At 39.4% G+C, this 22,749-nt stretch overlaps 1 long non-coding RNA gene across 1 annotated transcript in view; it reads left to right on the forward strand.

The window, feature by feature from the left end:
- The window catches only part of LOC106998921 (uncharacterized), a 325,575-nt gene extending 304,685 nt beyond the window's left edge, over positions 1–20,890 (forward strand). Inside the window, exon 6 of the long non-coding RNA XR_001445501.3 lies at positions 20,758–20,890. This is a non-coding gene — a long non-coding RNA (uncharacterized LOC106998921). The remainder of the gene's footprint in view (positions 1–20,757) is intronic.
- The last annotated feature ends 1,859 nt before the right edge of the window (positions 20,891–22,749 follow it).

The following is a 22,749-nucleotide window of genomic DNA, read 5'->3' on the forward strand; positions in this document are numbered from 1 at the left end:
TCTTTCCTAGCAGGCTGGGAACCACAGAGTTGTTACATCCTGTATTTCCAGAATCTGTATAACATCTGGCCTATAGTAAGAACTCAATAATGATTTATTACATTAAATTGAAATAAAATAGTTGACACTGGGCCTTAGTATGAATCTGAAAATGAAAAAAATAAAATAAAAGTATTTATATAGCTGGGTATTTCTGGATTGAAATACATAAAATATTCACTGGGTTTATTTAATATATATTTAGTACCAAAACTTGGGCAGGTGTGCAATTTAAAGTGGGCTGGGGAGGGAGTCATATCTTCAACTCTTGATCTGAAGGGGTCTTGGGGAAAAATAAAGTTTACCTTCTGGTAAAGGTGTATTTGTAACATATCTGAAAACTTCATTAAATTTTATTTCATTTCACTTTGCCACATGCCAGTCTGGTAACAAGCTGACACACTTATACCATAGAGTTTAAAGTTGAAAGCAAAATGATTTTCTGTCTTCCTTGATTATGGCTGCCTCAGTGTACTGTTATGAAAAAAGTCGATTGTATGTTTCCTGCTAGCCTTTTTCCTTCAGTGCAGCTCCCCACGTGCATGGAGTGGGTCACACATGTCTTCTTCTCCATGTTGCTGGTGTGCTTTGGACATGGATTTCATCATGGGTAGTATCTGTCTCTAGCTATCCATCATCATCTCACTTTAGACATTAGTAAGTCCTCCCAAAGGAGGTCGAAAAGAAAAAAAAAACAAAGCAATCCAATCTCCTTGAAGAGAGGATTTCATTTGTGCTTGAAGATGTAATTAGTTACCCTATACTGGTCAATGACCGGCATTCAACTTCCTCTCTTTTAATCATTTTCCACATCCATTTCGTCACCAAGATATGTCAGCAAAACCTTCATGATATATCTTAAACCTGACCAATTTTGTGCTACTACCACCCTAGTCCCTCTCTTGTCTGAACTTATATTTATTATAAAATAACTTTTCTAACTTGCCTTCTGGCTTTCATTCTTGATATCTATTCTCCACCTGCAACCACAGTGAGAACTTGAAATTGTAAATCAAAGCATGTCACTCCTCTGTTTTCAAACCTCCATTGGCTCTTGCTCTCTCTCGCGCGCTCTCTCTCTCTGTCTCCCCCCCCTCCCCTCCCTCCCTCCCTCCCTCCTTTCCTTGTTCTTTCTTTCTTCTTTCTTTCCTTTTTTTGAGATGGAGTCTTGCTTTGTCACCCAGGCTGGAGTGCAATGGCACAGTCTCAGCTCACTGCAACCTCCGCCTCCTGGGTTCAAGCAGTTCCCCAGCGTAGCCTCCTGAATAGCTGGAATTACAGGCAGGTGCCACCATGCCCGGCTAATTTTGTATTTTTAGTAGAGATGGGGTTTCACCATATTGGCCAGGGTGGTCTTGAATTCCTAACCTCAGGTGATCCACCTGCCTTGGCCTCCCAAAATGTTGGGATTAGAGGCATGAGCCACCGTACCTGGCCTCAACCTCCAATGGCTTTCATCACACTTAGAATAATGTCCAAAGTCATTACCATAGCTCTACATGACTTGACCCTGGCTGTCCCTTCAAACTCACTTTCTACCACTCTACCACTTGCTCACACCATGAAACATAAACTGGCTTCTCTGATGTTCTAGAACTCGTCAAAGACATTCTTAAGCCCAGGCCTTTGTACCTGCCATTCAGACCCTCTGCCTGGAATACTCTTGCTCCACACATTCACAGTATTCACTTCTGTTTAATTTGTCTCTGTGCCAGAAAGTAGCTTGTCTAAAAATATTTCTTTCAGACATACTCTATTCCCTTACTGAACTTTCTTTCTTCACAGTATTTTGATTTGTCTATTGTGCATTTTCTACTAGAATGTAAACACTCTGAGATCAAGGACTGCCTTGTTCATCATTTTATTCCTAGCAGATACATATGGTACATAATAGATAGTCAATAAATATATGTTGAATAAGTGCAATTTAATTTAGTTCTAGATCTAACATATGGGTTCTTAACAGCATCTTTGCTTAAGTGTTGGAAAATTTGAGTTGCTCAATTTCAACAACTGCTAGTGACCTTTTAGGAAAATTGTTGCAAATACTTAGTTCTTTAGTTTTTGAAGAATGTTACTGATATAGAAATAAAACAAAAGATGATTTACAGACAGAGCAGTGGAGAGAGGGTAATTGGAAAAGAGAAAGATGGAGTTTTTATTGTTTTCAACAATTTAGTGTGAATACTGTGTTGAACCACTTTGCATATAAAGATCCCCTGAAATCTTGTTAATATGACTGATAAAAATGATAGGAATAGATATTTATATCTTTTTAAGTCTCAGTTAGTAGTCAGTACATTTGAGGTAATGCTTTAGACTTTAAACTTTGCCAAGATTTGCCAAATTTGCAATCCTTTTGGAAAATATTATCTGAGCCTGACTGGGTACCTGGGAAAGATTTATGGAAGTTGTTGAACGTTACAAATAGGAGGAGGAATTCATTCCATTCTTTGTGGGTTGAAGTTGAAACATACTGGAAGTTACAGGCCTCTTTGTCTTTCACTTTGGATGCTTGGCTGCATTTAAACTCCATAAGCAAAGATTAGTGTAAAAGTAGCCTCAGCTGATAAAGCCTAGACTCACATAGCTCAAACCTTTAATTTGAATGACTCAATTGCACTCTTACTCGGTGACTTTCTAAAGGAAACTATTTAGTATGCTTAGTATATCATAATACTCCCCATGTCATCTATTTTAAAACACAGCTCATATATAAGTTGACAGCATCCCACAGCTCTGACCCCAGTGGTGGTGCTGACAATAGCTGGGCAATTCACTGGAAACCACAAGATACATTTTGCACTGTGGATTTGATAATGGGTTGTAGCGTTTCACTACTGGAGAAACAGAGTTACATAATTTTGGAGAAGTAAGAGACTTTACATGGCATCTACTCAGACTCTTGCTCTTTACAGTTACCAGAAACCAGTCCCCAAGCAGGGAAGTGGCAACTCATTTTCATCAAAAAATGAGCAGGCAGTAGAGCTGAAACTGGAATATGGTCTTCTGATTGCTAGTCCAGAAATCTTTTATTTTGATGGGGTTGGGGAGCATACTTTATTGTAAGTTTCACCAGTGTGGCAGGCATAATTTTGGCCCCCATGACCTTCATCTCTTGATGTTATATCTATAAATATGTTTTCTCACATGCCTAATGGGACTTTCAGATGTTAGTAAGGTTACTAATCAGCTGACATTAGCATAGGGAAATTATCCTGGATTATCTGGTTGTAACCAATGTAATCACATAAACTCTTAAAAGGAGATAAGAGATCAGCAAGATAGGAAGTAAGGAAGGATCAGACATGCCACTGATAGCTTAGAAATGGAGAGTTCAGGAGCCAAGGAATGCGGGAAGCCATGGGAAACTTCAACCAACAGCCAACAAGGAAATGGAAACCTTAGTCCCACAGTCACATGGAACTAAACCTGCCAACAACTCGAATGAGCCTAGAAGTGGATCTTTCCCGGAGCCTCCAGAAGAGACTGTAGTGTCAATAATACCTTGATTTCAATTTCAGAATCCAGCTGAGTCATGAAAACTGAAAGAACCAATAGGTGTTGTTTTAAGCCACTAAGTTTTTGGTAATTATTTTTTTAGAGCAGCAATAGAAAAAGGATGTAACCAATTCGTTAAAATGCTTCTCTCATCTTTTCTTAACTGTTGACAAGTGTCCTTACAAGAGTGGCAACATTTCCTTCCCTACATAGGGAAATGTTTATGAAAATATCAAATTGCATTATAACCTTCACCCACACACTAACAGGGCTTCACCCATCTGGGGAAAGTGTCCTTCAGATCTTTCCGGAGGTTTCCAGTGGGATGGATTACTTATGTCTTCTCACCAGTTGCCCCTTTCTCTCCTTCTCTGGCCCCTCTTGCCCATTTCCAGTGCTTTGTCAACGTCTCAGTACATCATGAGGTGAATGACATCCCAGATAAGGGAGATGCTGCAGGATGCTCCCCAAGCTTTGAATTCCAAGGAGCAGAAGCTTGGTTGGTTCTGCACAGAGGCAGGGAGAACAGCCGTCCCTGTCTCAGAGCCACTCATAGTCACCGGGCTCCAAAGTAGCTCTCCTGGTGCTTGGAGGCCTCATGAGGTCTTTTCTGCTTTCTGTGCAGAAGAACCTCACGGGATCCCTTGATTGCTTTCCACTTTGTAGCATCTCTTTCTAGAAGGAGAATGAAAACCACTTTATAAGACATGATATGGGAATACTGCCCTCCTCTTTCCCTTGGCTCCTCACTCACTGAAACATCTCTTCTCTCAGTTATAAAACAAAAACTCTCACCTACTCTACTGAAGACAAGCCAGAGAGTAGGCAGGAGTGTATGTGTGTTTGTGTGTGTGTAATTGTTAGTGGTAACCAGCACAAATGTTCCCTCTACATCTATGAATATGAGTCATTGGCACCTGATTAAAATAAATCAGATAAGCTTTACAATCTCTCCCAGTATATATTGATAATAGGCATTGTAGTGGGCTGAAGGGTGTTCTTCAAAAAGATATGTCCACTTGCCAATCACCAGAACCTGTGAACATTGCTTGATAAGGCAAAAAGACATAATTAAGTTAAATGTTTTGTGAGGAGGAGTTTGTCCTGGATTATTTGGTGGGGCCTAGATCCAATGGCAAGTTTTTATAAGAGTGAGGTAGAGTGGGGATTTTGACAGACACACCAGGTGGAAGTCAGACAGAAGAGGAGGCAATGTGGCCTTGGAGGCAGAGATTGAAGTGATACACCCTCAAGCCAAAAAAAAAAAAAAAGGGCCTGAAGACAGCAGAAACTGGAAGAGAGAAGTACATGATTCTCCCCAAGTGTCTCTGACTGGAGGGAGTGCAGTCCTCCTGAGACCTTGATTTCAGACTCCTGGCCTCCAGTACGATGAGAAAATAAATTTCTCTTCTCTTAAGCCAAGGTTACAGTAATTTGTTATGGCAGCTGCAGAATACCAATACAGACAACACACCGTTAGGTTTTAAAATTGTGTAAAACACATAAAACTCTATCTATTTTAGACACTTGTTTGTAAACAGACATGTAAATTAGTGTTAACACTATCAGAAGTTGAACTTAGAATATTAGGTGTAAGTATTTGTCAATGAGATCGCTCCCCTTAAAAGCCTGTAACATTGTTGTACTGGCTGTTGCTAATCAATTTATATTATTGAAAGCTTACTCTGAGTAGATTAAATCAATATGCCAGAAACCAAGAGGGAGGGGGAAACAGCGAATACAATGAAATAGTAAGAGTAATAATAGTAATAATATCTGGCACTATGCTAAGTGCTTTGCATATAATACACTTCACCTTTACAACATCCCTGTGAGGCTGGAACTTTTATTATCCTACTGTACAGAACACCAAATCACTGAGAGGTTAGGCAACTTGCCCAGGGTCTTAGAGATGGTAAGTGGCAGAGCTGAGATTGAGTTTGTATTCATTTGACTGCCACTGACTTTGGGTGATGGAGAGAAGTATACCTCAGAGGATAGAGAAACTTTCAATTGCTGTCATGCCCAGCTACAAATAAACTTCAAAAAAATCACCACCATCTGATACTGTACTTCCTATGGAGGATAATTTCTGCAGAGTGAGTCCAGATTCTTAGCAGACCTGTGATAATATTAATACCTTGTTCTAAGTATTCAGTTTTCTCCTTAGGGCTGGGTTCACTCGTGGAGGACTCATGAGAGAGTGGGAGAATGTTGCACCTAAGCTCTGTTTTTTCTTTCCTCTAATTTAGATATATACAGATCTCAAAGTCTCTGACAATCAAGGCTCTGTTTCTACATAGGGCTTATGGGAAATAATCACGCCCCCAGAACAAGATCGTTTTTACTGGAAGGATCACTCGTCAGGGAGGCGAAGGGGGAAAGGTATGGTAAGGCCTGTTTGTTTGACTTCTCCCAGCCCCTTCTTTGGAGCAGTTTTGAATTTCCTGGCTTGGCTGCCCCATCACAGGCAGATGTTTGAAGCTCTTGTGCTCCGTGAAGGTGAAAGAAGCAGACAACCGCCTATTTTGTTTCTCTTTTTTTAGGTTTTTTTGTTTTTGTTTTTGTTTTTTTTTTCTGACAGTCTCACTCTGTTGACCAGGCTAGAGTGCACTGGTAAGATCTTGGCTCACTGCAACCTCCGCCTCCCAGGTTCAAGGGATTTTCCTGCCTCAGTCTCCCAAATAGCTGGGATTACAGGCGCGTGCCAGTATGCCAGCTAATTTTTGTATTTTTAGTAGAGATGGGGTTTCGCCATGTTAGCCAGGCTGGTCTGAAACTCCTGGCCTTAGGTGATCCTCCTGCCTTGGCCTCCCAAAGTGCTGGGATTACAGGTGTGAGCCACTGCGCCCAGCCTGTTACTTCTCTTTGTCTCCAAGTTGATGGATAAGAGGCTGTGAACTTTGATATACCAAAGAATCATGGGGCTTGTGAGGTTGAAACTGCAGCAAACAGATGCCTCCTTCATAGCTGGAGAGGCCAAGAGAGGAGACTGCCTTGTGGGCAAGAACTCAGGATGTGTGAGACAGTGTGCCAAAACAGTTAACAGAAATTATGAAGCAATTTCGATTTATGTTGCAGCAAAAAGAAGGAACAGAGGAAATTGAACTTCCAGTGAGGTCTGATAATTAAACTCAGGCGTACTGACAGGGTAGCTGAACACAACAGATAAATAACTACTCTCCGGTAATTATAAGGCAGGATGGTAACATACTAGACAAGCTGGCTTGCTCGGTATTTTCAAGGCTGACATTTCGATTCTAGGGGATATTTGGATCTGTGCTAACAGATTTCTTTCTTTTTCCACACTTGCTTTTCCTTTTCCACTCCCCATTGCTTGCTGAAAATAAAATGTGATTTTAAAGTGCCACTGTTCAGCATGTTTCATGCATTCGCTTCGCCTCACATAGCAGACCTCAAAGCCCACTGCTGCCGGACACGGTTGCTGAAGTGGCGTCTGCTTTTCTAAACACTGTAATTATTTTAAAGATTTTAATCAGACGTCCCCTATTAGAAGAATATGGTGCAAATCACATAGTCCATTTACAATCCTTCCTTAGCCATAGACTGCTAGAGTTTTTAACTAATCATTTCCTAGCACAAGCACTTCTTTTCACAAAAAGGAAACGGAGGCAATGGGTTCTTGTCTAAGATGCACTATTTTCAATAGAAAGAAAGCAGACGCTTAAGTCAAGGAGACAAAACCATTCTCTTTTGTGAATAGGGATCACGCCCAGACACCCAATTTTCCTTCTGTCTTTGAGAATAATGTTAAAATACTTTTAAGAGGGGAATTTACATAATAGAATACAGATGTTGCCATTTTCTATGTGATGTGTAGACTGTAGACTGCATGGTATATAGACTTGATTTTCAGGCAGAAACGTTAAAATGAGTGTTTTTTTCAGTGTCTGTCCCATAATCAGACCATCCCATGAAGAATGAAGATCTGTCCCTGTAGGTCTCTAGCCTCAAGGATCTGCTGTGTCGTGACTCACATTCCAGATGGTATAGATTTACTTTGTTGACCCAAACCCCGTGTTTTCTTTCTTTTTTTTTCGTTTAATTTAAAAAAGCAGTATCATAATTTATTAATTGTTCTCGGGGAATGAACTTCCAATGCCCATCTTGTGGCCTGGCAGGGAGAAATTTCCCAGTTCTGTTTGAGCGAGCTGTCCACTCCACTTGGCACTTGAACAGGCTAAAACGGAATGTCTTTTGTTGTAAACACCTAATTTGTTCATTTTGAACTGTCTGAGTAACTAGATCAAAGACCAGTGTCAAATGCCCAAAGCAGTGTTTGTCAGCAGTGGACTTTTTATTCTTCTTGTTCTATAGCAACTGAAAGGGAAAAAAACTCGTACTGTATTTCCACAAAAGCGTAGGGAAGCTCGCGTTGGCAGCCTCTTGCAACAGAATGAATACATGCTACTGAGTACAGACCATTTGTCTCCTGATTACAACAGACCCCAGGGGAACTGGTGTTGGCTTTGAATTCCACCTCTCTTTTACTGAGCGCCTCCTCGCCGTGATAGTTCCACCCCCAATCCTCACGGCACAGAGCGCCAGGGACTCAGATCTCCTCTCTGCTGTGGGTTTTAGTCGCTTTCTAAATTCAAGCAGGGCTCTCTTGTTTGAAATGTGTTGACTTGTCTTGAACAGTAACATATATTTTTAAACTCTTCTCATTTGGAATTCAGCAGTGGCCATAATGAATGCCTTTAGTGCTCCTGTGTGTTTGATATGCATGATAACAAGGGCTACGGTGTAGAGGAAGGAAACAGAGAATGGCAACCTAAAAAGTCACCCAGTTCCTAATATTAAAAATGCTACAAAAATGGTGGAGCATACAATGGTCTTACTAGTTATGTGTGAGCCCACCAGACCATTTTCCCCATTGATTTATAAGGGCTCATGTTGTGTTTTTCTCCCTGCAGTATTTTTTGGAAATGGATGAGAATGTGTCTTTATTATGCTAAGAGTACAGCTTTATTATTAGGCAGTCTTGAGGGCTGCTGGGATGTATTCTCCTTAATTACACCTATTTTCACTGATATTCCCTAAGAACTGCTCATATTTCCATTGGAAGGCCAAGTTTGGCCTGAAAGGTTCACTTCCTACTTAACAGCAGTTGCAGTCATTAACATTTTTTTTCTTGTTTAGTTTTGCTTTATTGTTCATTTCCTTTAAAGGAAAGTAGATTGTAAAACATTCGTGAAAGTTTCCTCTATTTCAGATTATCTGAATTTTTACACATTCGTCTCTGTTTTTTTCTTATATTCTTACTTTATTTTCCACCTTTGCAGTTATTTTTTCTTATATTAAGAAAGAGAAAAGCGAGCTGTCATTTGACAGTCTCTTTTCCATTATGTTTGCACTGCTGGGAAACGCTGGAACAAAGGCATTCAAAGTGTTACTGAATGGGGATCAGCATTCAGCCCTGCTGGTGAGGCTGCAATCAGCCTGACTAGGATGAAAATGCGTGCTTTTCAACACTGGTTGGAGATGTTTGTGTTTATCTTTGGAATGCATGCCTGGTCCATGCAGTCACGTGATGTGTTTTTGCCATGTCCTTATGTGTCCCAGCTTTTTCTGTGGTAGAATGGAAGAAATGGAATGTGACCCGTTAACCCTTAGTCGGTATGAAGTAATCCAACAGATACTTCTCAAACACAAAGAGTCCCTGCTCATGTCAAAGTCAAGTTCTAAAACATGTTTAGTTCCTGTCCTGTTCTAGCCAGATGTGCGTGTGGAGAAGCTATGCCACTTCTGCTGACACGTTGGTAGCGAACAGTTCTGGGGTCATAAATAGCAAGAGTGGGGTGAACCAAACAGGCAGTAGGTGTCCTCAGGCCTGGAAAAGGCATAGGAGGGTTGGGGTGGTTAAGTCACAGTGTTTATGTCTCCCATGTGCCAATTAAGATATAGAGCATTTCTACCACCCCCAAAATTTTATTGTGCCATTTCACAGTCAGTTTCGTCCCTAGCCTACAAGTATCCCTGTAGATTAATTTTTCTGTGAACACATTTTCTTTTGAATTGCCAAACCATGTCATATAATGTATATGGCACATCAGAAAGACAGATAGTACTGCTTTTGGACTTGAGATCTTAGGTCCAATTGATACTAACACTTGAATTCATCTGACAATATCAAATGTAATCTCTGTGTATTGAAGATTTGTTGCAAACTGTTCTTTTATTTTCCCCCCGAACTATTTAGTACTGATGACACTTCCTGAAAAATAAAGAGACTCAGTGGATGTTTATAAGTATTTGGTTTATAAACTACTAAGCAAAGGTCTTTCAAGTTAAAGTTTGAAATGGGCCCAAAGGCTCCAAGGGTCCTTAGAATAAAAGTTTCATAGCACAGTTGCAACTCTTTTAAAAACCTCTTTGAAGCTGAATGCATTGGCTCACGCCTGTAATCCCAGCAATTTGGGAGGCTAAGACAGGTGGATCATTTGAGGTCAGGAGCTCAAGACCAGCATGGCCAACGTGGTGAAACCCTGTCTCTACTAAAAATCCAAAAAATATTAGCTGGGCGTGGTGGTGTACACCTGTAATCCCAGCTACTCAGGAGGTTGAGGCAAGAGAATCGCTTGAAGCCAGGAGACAGAGGATGCAGTGAGCCAAGATCACGCCACTGCACTCCAGCCTGGGTGACAGAGTGAGATGGCATCTCAAAAGAAAAATAAAACAACAAAACAACAATAAAAAAATTAAAAAAAAAAATCCACCTATTTGAGAGCTTGTTTGAATTTTCTAGCAGGGGATCGTAGCTATTCGTATACCCTTGGTGGAAGACTGGCCCTCCTTTATCAGGGATGGTTATCCCCTTTGACTGAGCATGCATCTTCGGGAGGGATGCACAAAGAGCGGTGAGGGAGGAAGGCGACACCCACCTAGCCAGCCAGATCAGCCAAATCAACCCTGGCGCTCAATGGGGTGATGTGTCGCAGCTAGATCACCCTCACATCCAGTAACTTCTTTAAAAACCTCTTTGGATTCGCTAAAACTCTCCTTCTCTTTGTAGAACACAGTGACTAATGTCCATCATTCTCTCTCTGCAATCATCCAGCTAGTGGGCTGTTCTCTGGGGGCGGGGGGGGGTTTGTACATTTGCCTCACCTGTTGAATTGGTGCCTACCAAGCATTTATTATGTTTATACTACACAAATTTTACTTCCTGTTGTTATTTAATTTAATAACTATTATACCAAGTGGCAAAATATGAATGTCAGGGAAAGAGTTTTGGGTTTCTCTGGGGAGAAATTTAATGTCAAGGAACGACAAAGTTGATTTTTGTTGTTGTTGTTGTTGTTGTTTTTTAAAGAAACCCCCAAAACTTGCTATCAAATTAGGTGGATAAGACAACTATAAAAAAATAAATAAATAAAAAAGGAAAGAATGTGTCTTTAAATTCTAAGACATCTAAAGAAACAGTCAGAATTCAAAGCTGATGCATCTTGGAAGTCCCCTCCCCTCCCCTCTTTCCTTTCCTTTCCTTTTCCTTTTCCTTTTCCTTTTCCTTTTCCTTTTCCTTTCCTTTCCTTTCCTTTCCTTTCCTTGCCCCTGCCTCTGCCCCTGCCCCTGCCCCTGCCCCTGCCCCTGCCCCTGCCCCTTCTTTTCCTTTCCTTTCCTTTCCTTTTTTTTCTTTGTTTGACAGGATGTCCCATCAGCCAGGCTGGAGTGCAGTGTCGCAATCATGGGTCACTGCAACTTCCACCTCCCAGACTCAGATGATTCTTCCACCTCAGCCTCCCAAGTAGCTAGGACTACAGACACGCAGAACCACAGCTGGCTAATTTTTGTGTTTTTGGTAGAGATGGGGTTTCAACATGTTGCTCAGGCTGGTCTTGAACTCCTGGCCTTAAGCAATTCGCCCACCTTGGCCTCCCAAAGTGCTGGGACTACAGGTGTGAGTCACCATGCCTGACCTGTTTATTTCTATTTAATAAACTACTATCTGGCACTTTCAATGAGTCAGGTGCTGTTCTAAGGATTTTTCATCCTCATAACTACTGTGCATGGTAAGTAATGTCCCATTTGACATATAAGGAAACTGAGGCACAGAGAAGCTATGCAACTTCCTAAAAGTCACACAGCTAGCAAGTGGCAGAACTGAGATTGAGAACACAGTAGCTTTGTCCAGAGCCTCTTCTCTTCCCACTGTGCTATCCTGCCTCTCTTTATCCACCACAATTTATGCAACTGTCCAACTAGTATACCCACTTGCCAGGTGGGGAAGGCTGTGGTCCTTCGTCAAAAGACTAAAAATAAATGAATATCTAAACCAAATTTACACTTTAGTTAAACTAAAATGCTTACCACTCTTCGTTTTTAAAAATTATTTTAATAGTTTTTTGGGGGAACAGGTGGTGGTTGGTTACATGAATAAATTCTTTAGTGGTGATTTCTGAGATTTTGGCGCACCCATCACCTAAGTAGTGTACACTGTACCCAATGTGTAGTCCGTCATCTGTCACCCTATCCCCACCCTTTTCCCCAAAGTCCCCAAAGTCTATTATATTATTCTTATGCCTTTGTGTCCTCACAGCCTAGCTCCCACTTAGAAGTGAAGACCATATGTTTGGTTTTTCATTTCTGAATTACTTCACTTAGAATAATGGTCTCCAACTCCATCCAGGTTGCTATGAATGCCATTATTTCGTTCCTTCTTGAGGCTGAGCAATACTACTTTCTCATGGGATTTTTTTTTTTCTTGCTGGTTTGTCAGAATTCCTTGTAGATTCTGGGTATTAGTCCTTTGTGGATGCATAGTTTGAGAAGATTTTCTTCCATGCTGTGGGTTGTCTGTTTACTTTGCTGATTTTCTTTTGCTGTGCAGAAACTTTTTAGTTGATTAAGTCCAACCTATTTATCTTTGTTTTTGTTGTATTTGCTTTTGGGTTCTTGGTCGTGAACACCTGAGCCGGTGTCTAGAGGAGTTTTTGGATCTGTTTCCATTTGTTTGTGTTACCTATGACTTCTTTCAGCAGTGTTTTGTAGTTTTCCTCATAGAGATCTTTTGTCTTCTTGGTAAGGTATATTCCTAAGTATTTTATTTTTCTTGGAGCTGTGGTAAAAGGGGTTGAGTTATGAATTTGATTCTCACCTTGGTCATTGGTGATGTATAGCAGTGCTACTGATTTGTATGCATTGATTTTGTAAAGCGAGCATCCTTGTCTTGTTCCAGTTCTCAGTGGAAATGTTTTCAACGTTTCCCCATTCAGTATAATGCTGGCTGTGGGTTTGTCATAGATGGCTTTTATTACTTTAAGGTATGTCACTTTTATGCTGATTTTGCTGAGGGTTTTAATCATAAAGTGATGCTGGATTTTGTCAAATGCTTTTTCTGCATCTGTTGAGATGATCATATGATTTTTCTTTTTTACTTCTGTTTATATGGTGTATCACATTTATTAACTTGCATATGTTAAACTATCCCTGTATCCCTGGTATGAAACCCGCTTGGTTATGGTGTATTTTTTTATTTTTTTTGATATGCTATTAGATTCTGTTACCTAGTATTTTGTTGAGGATTTTTGCATCTATATTCATCAGGGATATTGGTCCGTAGTTTTCTTTTTTGTTATGTCCTTTCCTGACTTTGGTATTAAGGTGATACTGGCTTCATAGAATGATTTAGGGAAGATTTTCTCTTCCTCTATCTTTTGAAATAGTTTCAGTAGAAATTAGTACCAATTCCTCTTTGAACGTCTAATAGAATTCAGCTGTGAATCCATCTGGTCCTGGACCTATTTGTTGGCAATGTTTTTATTACTGTTCCAATCTCACCACTTGTTATTGGTCTGTTCAGAGTTTCTGTTTCTTCCTGGTTTAATCTAGGAGGGTTGTATATTTCCAGTAGTTTATTCACCTCTTCGAGGTTTTCTAATTTGTGTGCAGAAAGGTGTTCACAGTCTTGAATGATTTTTTGTTTCTGTGGTATCAGTTTTAATATCTCCTGTTTTATTTCTAATTGAGCTTATTTGTATCCTCTCTCTTCTTGTTTAATTATTGACTTTCAAAAACCTTTTCAAAGAACCAGATTTTGTTTCATTTATCTTTTATTTTTTTTTTTTTGCCTCAGTTTCATTTAGTTCTGCTCTGATCTTTGTTATTTCTTTTCTTTTGCTGGGTTTGTGTTTGAGTTGTTCTTGTTTCTTTACTTCCTTAAGATGTGAGTTTAGGTTGTCTATTTGTGCCTTTTCAGGCTTTTGATGTAGGCATTTAATACTATGAACTTTCCTCTTAGCGCTGCTTTTGCTATATCCCAGAGGTTTTGATAGGTTATGTCACCATTATCATTCAGTTCAAAGAATTTTTAAATTTTCATCTTGATTTCATTGTTGTCCCAAAGATCATTCAGGAGCCAATTATTTAATTTCCATGTATTTGTATAGTTTTGAGGATTCTTTTTGGAGTTTCAATTTTTATTCCACTGTGGTCTGAGAGAGTGCTTGATATAACTTCAGTTTTCTTAAATTTATTGAGAGTTTTTTATGGCCTATCATATGGTCTATCTTGGAGAATGTTCTAGGTGTTGATGAATAGTATGTATATTCTACAGTTGTTGGATAGAATGCTCTGTAAATATATGTTAAGTCCATTTGTCTGTGTTATAGTTTAAGTCCATTGTTTCTTTGTTGACTTTTTGTCTTGATGACCTGTCTAGTGTTGTCAGTGGAGTATTGAAATCCCCCACTATTATTGTGTTGCCGTCTAACTGATTTCTTAGGTCTAGTAGTAATTGTTTTATAAATTTGGGAGCTTCACTCTTAGGTGCATATATATTTGGGATTGTGATATTTTCCTGTTGGACTAATCTTTTTATAATTATATAATTTTTTTGTCTTTTTTCACTGTTGTTGCTTTAAAGCCTATTTTATCTCATATAAGAATAGCTACTCCTCCTCACTTTTGGTTTCCATTTACAAGAAATATCTTTCTCCATCCCTTTACCTTAAGTCTTTGCGAGTCCTTATGCATTAGGTGAGTCCCTTGAAGATAGCAGATACTTGGTTGGTGGAATTTATCCACTCTGCCATTCTGTATCTTTTAAGTGGGGCATTTAAATCATTTACATTCAATGTTAGTACTGAGATGTGAGGTACTGTTCTATTCATCATGCTAGTTGTTGCCTGAATACATTGTGTGTGTGTGTGTTTCATTGTGTTACTGTTTTATAGGCTCTGTGAAATTTTTGCTTTGAGGAGGTTCCATTTTTGTGTATTTCCAGGTTTTGTTTCAAGATTTAGGACTCCTTTTAGCATTGCTTGTAGTTCTGGCTTGGTAGTGGCAAAGTCTCTCAGCATTTGTCTGAAAAAGACTTTATCTCTCCATTTATGAAGTGTAAGTTTCTGGATATAAAATTCTTGGCTGGCAATTATTTTGTTTGAGGAGGCTAAAGATTGGACTCCAATCCCTTTGGCTTGAGGGTTTCTACTGAGAAATCTGCTGTTAATCAGATAAGTTTTCCTTTATAAGTTACCTTTTGCCTCACAGATCTTAAGATTCTTTCCTTTGTCTTGACTTTAGATAACCTGATGGCTATGTGCCCAGGTGATGATCTTTTTGTGATTAATTTCCTGGGTGTTCTTTGAGATTCTGGTATTTGAATGTCTAGATCTCTAGTAAGCCCAGGGAAGTTTTCCTTGATTATTTCCTCAAATAAGTTTACCAAACATGTACATTTTTTTTCTTCCTCATGAACACCAGCTATTGTTATGTTTGGTCATTTAACATAATCTCAAATTTCTTAGAGGCTTTGTTCATTTTTAAAAAATTCATTTTTCTTTGTGTTGGATTGGGTTAAATCAAAAGGCTTGTCTTTGAGCTCTGAAGTTCCTTCTTCCACTTGATTCTATTGTGGAAAATTTCCAGTGTATTTTGTATTTCTCTAAGGGTACCTTTCATTTCTAGAAGTTGTGATTATCTTTTCTTTATATCTATTTCTCTAAAGACTTTTTCAATCATATCTTATATTGTTTTTTAATGTTCTTTAAGTTGATTTTCACCTTTCTCTAGTACCTCCTTGAGTAGCTTATTAATCAACCTGCTGAATTCTTCATCTGGCAATTCAGAGAGTTCTTGGTTTAGCTAGTGTGATTTTTTGGAGTGTTATAGAATCTTTTTTTTTCATATTACCAGAATTACTTTTCTGGTTCCTTCTCATTTGGGTAGACTGTTTCAATGGAAAGATTTGGAACTCAAGGACTGCGGTTTGATTTTTATCTCCCAAGTGGTGATCGCTTAATGTGGTGCTCTCTCCCTTCCCCTAGGAATGATTCTTCCTGAGAGCTAGACTGCAGTAATTGTTATTGCCCTTCTGAGTCTACCCACCCAGTGGAGCTACTGGGCTCTGAACTGTTGCTGGGGAATGTCTGCAAAGAATCCTGTTATATGATTCATGTTTGGGTCTTCCAGCCATGGATACCAGCATCTACTCCAGTGGAGGTGGCAGGGAGTGGAGTTGACTTTTTGGAATTCCTTGGTTGTAGTTTTGTTGAGTGTGCTGGTTTTATTCAAATGCTGGTTATGCTAGCAGTCAAGTTGTCACATGGATGGACTCAGGACCTCTGATTAGCCAGGATGTTGCAGGCAGTGAAATTAGCTGTTGTCTTCTCCTTTCTTGGGGCAGGGTTGTTCTTTTATGAGTTGCTGTAATGGCTTGAGTTGGTTGGCCTCCAGCCAGGAGGTGGTGCTTTCAAGAGAGCACCAGCTGCGGTAGTAGAAAGGAAATACAAGCTTGCCCTGTGTTGGCTAGAATAAGTGCTTGGGTTTCTCAGGTGATGGGCGGGGCCATAGAGCTCCCAAGAGTTTTTATGTCTTTTGTCTTTGTCTACCAGGGCAGTAAACCATCAGGTTGGGGCAGGGATAGGTGGGTCTGAACAAAACCTCACCTGGGGCAGGGCTTGCTGCGGATACTGTGGGGGATGGGGGGTGCTTCTCAGGCCAGTGAAGTTATGTTCCAAGGGGGTTATAGCTGCCTCTTCTACATCATACCGGTCACCAGGGAAGTGTGGGAAAGCCAGCAGCGACAGGCCTCACACTGCTCCCACACAGTCAGCAAGGCCACTCTCCCTCCTGCTGTGCCCCACCAGGAAGCTGTGCAGGGCTGAAACCTTGCCCCAGGCTACAAGCTTCCCCGCTGAGAAAGCAAGTAGAGCTCTCAGGCCTCTCACCTCCTAACTTCCCACACTGTCAGCAGTGGCTTCTGCACTCCTATCTGCACTTCCCATTCACTTCCCTGGATTCTGCTCAGAAAATTTGTGCTCAGTCAAAAATTATTAAAGCTCTGCTAGAAGCTTCCTTCAACTGTGGCCTCTCCCCCGTTCTGCTGGCTTCCTCCCTAAGGGCTGCTGTGAGATAAAGCCAGGGATGGCTTCCCTGGGCTCGAGCGCGGGACCAGGAGTGCCTACAGGGCTCTTCCCGCTGCTTCTTCTACTTTCATATTTTGTTTGGTTCTCTGAATCTGTTTCTGCTCTAGGTAAGGTTACATCTTTCTCTCATGATCTGGATTTTTAGGTTCCCCAGTGGGGATGTGTGTTCAGAGGCAGACATTTCCCCCTCTTCACACTTTGAAAACTCACAGTTTTTCAGCTGTCTCGAAGTTTGCAGCAGCAAGCCTCTTCTTTCAAAGGGTCTGTGAATTCTTTCAGTTTTCCTGTTATGTTCCTGCTGTAGTTCCTGGAGCAAAGGTTCATGATGTGCGTCTCCAGGTGCTGTTCTGTTTGTCCAAGTGGGAGCTTCACATTAGTCCTGTCTCCTATCTGCCATTTTCCTCTCTTCCTTGTGAATACCAGCTTTAACTCATTCTTATGTACTGATCTAATTCTGCTGGATAAGTGAGCTTCTACTCTACAAATAATGGCTCAACATCTTCATTTACCATCAAGTTTTTTAAAAGTACCACTGTTTATTAAATTTGTTAGCAAGGCCAATGTTATCTACAAAATAAAAAAAAAAATGGATTAGATAATTTATCAGACCCTTTTTAACTCATATGTTTTGTGGTCACATATGTTTAGCTTCTGAGTGGCTTTGTTAGCTTTACTTTGTTTTCTGACCACAGATGTACATAACACTGACTTTGTCCATCCATTTCATAATTGGAAAACAGAGAAAGTGGTAAGTTAAACAGACTCAAACCATCTACACTATTGGCAAACCAACTGTTGATAAGTTATTTTCTCTTGTGAAGGAGAAAAGTCTCTTTTTAATTCTTATTTTTTTTAAAATTAAGGACTAATTTATATACAGTGAAATGCTCAGATCTTGAGAAAACAGTTCCATGAGTTTTGTAAATATATACACCCATGTAACCTATACTTCAATTAAAATATATGTGTCATTTTCATCACCTTAGAAAGTACTTTTGTGCCCATCTAGTCAATTTCCATTCCACCCTACAGGCAACCAATCTTCTGATGTTTTTTCCAATTGATGAGTTTTTTTCTAAACACATTTGTTTTTAAATTGCCATGCAATATTGTACAGAACATCAGAAAAACAAATAGTATTGCCTTTGGAGTTGAAGATTTAGGTCTAATTTTATAAAGCTTGGATTCATCTAACAATATAAAATTTAATTACTAGTTAAATAATACTATGCCAATTTCATTCATCTGTTGAATACTGATTTTTAAAACATCTTCTGAGAGAGGAAAACATGAATCCAAAGGCCTTGGGTTTTCACGGTTTTTCACAAGGTTTGCATGAATTTCCGTAAATAATGGAATTTCTCATTCTCTCTCTCTCTCTCATTCCTCATATGCAAATTGAGAGAATCAGACTAATGGCTTCTAAGAAAGACATCTTCTAGATTTAACACTCTTTGATGCTGTATTGTTTTCTCAGAGCACTACATCTAAAACACATTATGCATCCAAAATGAAAGTCATTACTTTTTAAAATATCCTTTGAATTATGTGGACGTTTATGTGGTTGTTGTAGAATGTGATACCTATGAAAGAAAAAAAAATTAATTTCAAAGTCCTTTGCTCAGTTAGTATCCATTTATTTATGTTTTTAATGCTATTGCATGCCTTTAAAAAATAATGGGTGTTCTGGGTATCTATTGCTGTGTAAGAAACTTCCCCAAAACTTGATGGCATCAAACAATATATTTATTACTATCTCAGTTCTGTGGGTTGACCGGATTCAGTAGGGCAGTTTTCACTAGGGATTTCTTATGTGGTTGCCATGACATGCAGCTAGAGGTGGCCGAATCTAAAGTAATCTGAAGGCGTCTTCACTCACATGTCTTGGGTTGGGGCTTGGCATGGCTGGAGTAGCTGGTAAAAGTTGGATATTTGTCCTCATGCAGCTTCCCCACATGGTTCACTGATCTTCCTCATGGCATAGGGGTTTCAAAATGCTTAGACTTTTCTTTTTTCTTTCTTTCTTTTTTTTTTTTTTCTAACATAATGGCTGGCTTTTCCCCAGAGTGAGTGATGTTAGCTAGAGAGACAGAATCCTGCTGCTAGGCTTCTGTGGGTATAGCCTACGAAGGAGCCTAGTCATGAAGTATATCTTATCATCATCTCAACATTTCATTTGTAATTTGTAACTACACCTACCCAGATACAAAAGGATGGGAATTAGACTTCACTCCTGGAAGTGCCCTTCACTCCAGGCCGGGCACCATGGCTCATGCCTGTAATCCCAGCACTTTGGGAGGCCGAGGCAGGCAGATCATGAGGTCAGGAGCTCAATATCAGCCTGGCCAGCATGGTGAAACCGTGTCTCTACTAAAAATACAAAAATTATCTGGGCGTGGTGGCGGGCGCCTGTAATGCCAGCTACTTGGGAGGCTGAGGCAGGAGGATCCCTTGAACCTGTGAGGTAGAGGTTGCAGTGAGATGAGATTGTACCGATGCACTCTAGCCTGGGTGACAGAGCAAGACTCTGTCTCAAAAAAAAAAAAAAAAAAAAAGAAAAGAAAAGAAAAAAAAATTGCAGCCATCTTTACTCTAACATAAGGAAGTTTATATTTTTAGATCTGTAGCCTGAGTCTCTCTCTTTTGTAAGCTTAACAAACTTTATTGTATAATTAATCATTTAATAGTTAACTCATCTATAAATCAAAACATCTCATAATTTTTAGATATGAAATCTTGACCAAGTTACCCCACCTGTTTTAAACTTGGACTTTTTATCTGTAAAAGTTGTCCTCTCTCCCTTTCAAAAGGATTATATGAGTCAGATGTGATAACATATGTAAAAGTATAAAACTATGAAAATCATGGAAATGTAAGTTATCATCTTGGTTATTATTAAAATAATTTTGACTCTATTTTTTTTTTTCTGCAAAACAGTGAAACAAAATAAATGTTTTCTTAAAGTAGTTGAATTTCCCAGGTCAGTTCTAGATATATCACCTTTTTCCTTTGCCATGAAAGGCCATGCTCACAGAGCCGTTTCCTGACCTCTGTACTTAAAATGGCCTCTGAGTCCAGGTTCACTGGCTCACGCCTGTAATCCAAGCACTTTGGGAGGCTGAGGCAGAAGGATCAATTGAAGCCAGAAGTTCAAGATCAGCCTGAGCAACATAGTGAGACCCCATCTCTGAAACAAATTTTTTTAAAAAAGTAGCCAGGTGTGGTGGCATGAGTCTGTAGTTTCAGCTACTTGGGAGGCTGAGGTGGGAGGATGGCTTGAGCCCAGGAGGTTGAGGCTTCAGTGAGCCATGATCATGCCACTGCACTCCAGCCTCGTGATAGTACAAGAGCCAGTCTCAGAAAAAGAAAAAAAAAAATTGGCCGGGCGCGGTGGCTCAAGCCTGTAATCCCAGCACTTTGGGAGGCCGAGATGGGCGGATCACGAGGTCGGGAGATCGAGACCATCCTGGTTAACACGGTGAAACCCCATCTCTACTAAAAAAAAATACAAAAAAAAACTAGCCGGGCGAGGTGGCGGGCGCCTGTAGTCCCAGCTACTCAGGAGGCTGAGGCAGGAGAATGGCGTAAACCCGGGAGGCGGAGCTTGCAGTGAGCTGAGATCCGGCCACTGCACTCCAGCCTGGACGACAGAGCGAGACTCCGTCTCAAAAAAAAAAAAAATTAAAATAGCTTCTATTGAGCTTACCATACTTAAAAAATAAAAAAATAAAAAATAAAAAACAAAACAAAAAAAACACTAACTCTAATCTCCACCTGGAGAAATACTGCATATTCATTCATCTACCTATTTGTTTTCCATCTCTTCTAGAACATGAAATCCTGTGGACAGAGACTCAGTTTCCTCAGTGCTGATAAGAAACTGGCAATTACCAGGCAATTAACAAACATTTTTGAATAAATGAATGACTGAATAAATGACTGGTGTTATTACCGTTGACCCATCTGGCATCCTAGTTTTGAAGTGTCTTTCCCTTTATAGCTCTTACAGCTTTCACTTACTTTTGCCTTCAGCAATATATTATAGTTCATCTTGAAACTAGTCACTTCCTAGAGTGAGTCCTTTTCTCAGTCTTCCCTCTCTAATATGGCCTCTTACAGTTATGATAAAATCTTGGCAATCCTTTTTGTGGCATGTGTCTGAAATATGTCTCATTCTTTCCATTTTTACTACCATTGTCTCAGGCCAGGGATTTATCATAATCTCTTATCTAAATTGTTACAAAAATACCCTAGGTAGTTTTCTTCTTCACTATTTTCTAAAAGCATTCGCATCCTAAAATGTTGATTTTTGTAATATTATTCTGCTCTTCACAAAACTTTGGGTGGTTTACCCATGGCAATGGGATGAACTTCAGGCTTCTAACTATTGTAGTCTTGTTGTGTCCCTATCTAGTTTCTGTCCACCTTTTCCAGCTGCATGGACTTCCAACACTCCAACAACGAAAGCCCTCTAAACTGGTGTGTTTTCATCTCAAGTGGGCATACAAATCACCTAGAAATAGTGTTAAAATGGAGATTCTGATTCAGAAGTTCAAGGATGGGGCTTGAGATTCTGCATTTCTAACAAGCTCCCAGGTGATGCCAATGCCTCCACTTAAGCCTCTGTTGGAGTAGCAAGGCTCCATCATTGAGCGTAGATGCCACGTGCTTCTACCTGTCTGCCTTATGCTGTTTCCAGGCTTGGATGTTCTTCACTCACCTCACTGTTGGGTGAATTCCTATATTCTGAAGATCTAAATCAAACACCATTTTTCTTAAAGCCTTTTTTTTTTTTTAAACCTTTTTCAGGAAGAATTAATCATGTGTTTTCTTTTTTCTTTTAATATTTTTAATTTTTGTGGATACATAGTAGGTGCATATATTTATAGGGTACATGAGATGTTTTGATACAAGCATGCAATGTGAACTAACCACATCATGGACAATGGGGTATCCATCCCCTCAAGCATTTATCCTTTGTATTACAAACATCCAATTATAGTCTTTTAGTTATTTTAAAATGTAAAATTGAGTTATTATTGACTATAGTCACCCAGTGGAATCATCTGTCTTCTTATAGTACTTTGTTGATATTTAGTTGTATATGTGCTTTTCTTCTTAAATTGTGCATTCCTTAGAGGCAGTGATGTTGCCATCACAGTTTAGTTGGGAATAAAAACCTCATACCCAAATAAATTATTATATCATGCATAGAGTATATATTATATAAAGTATAAAGTATATCCACAAAATCCCTTGGAAATACAGGAGTACCTGAAACAATTGCCATATGTCTATTAATGTGCTAGTTTACCACACTATATTTAGTGCATAGCTGGTGTGCAGTACAGATTTGTTGAAACTGTTTTGAAGAATTAAGTCCAAAAATTGACTACAAAAAATGCTAGTCTGGTTGTCCGACATTGTGATTTTCTGTTGGAAAATTTGTTAGGCCATAAATTATTTTCCTGAAAAATGTTTAATATTTACTCTCTTATTTAATGATCCAAAAATCTGTACTGAATCAGAAGTAGAAATGTTAAAGTAATTACATTGAGAAGTCAATTTAATGAATGCCTGATATGTGAAAGCATTATTTCTATAATCTTCTTTACTGCCCAATTTATCACTTTTATTGTTCATTTACTTATGTTACATAGTTTCAGAGTGAATTATAATATCTATTCCCCTCCCCCATTTTTTCCAATATGAGCCCTTACAAAGCCACAGAAAGCTTTTATTTGAACAGAGTTTTTGTATTTGTTAAAGTGAATCTATTTGATTCTTATGTGCTTTGGATAATTTCCCTACAGTATAATTA

Source organism: Macaca mulatta, chromosome 6, assembly GCF_049350105.2.
Source record: "Macaca mulatta isolate MMU2019108-1 chromosome 6, T2T-MMU8v2.0, whole genome shotgun sequence".
In the NCBI taxonomy this organism is placed as follows: Eukaryota; Metazoa; Chordata; class Mammalia; order Primates; family Cercopithecidae; genus Macaca; species Macaca mulatta.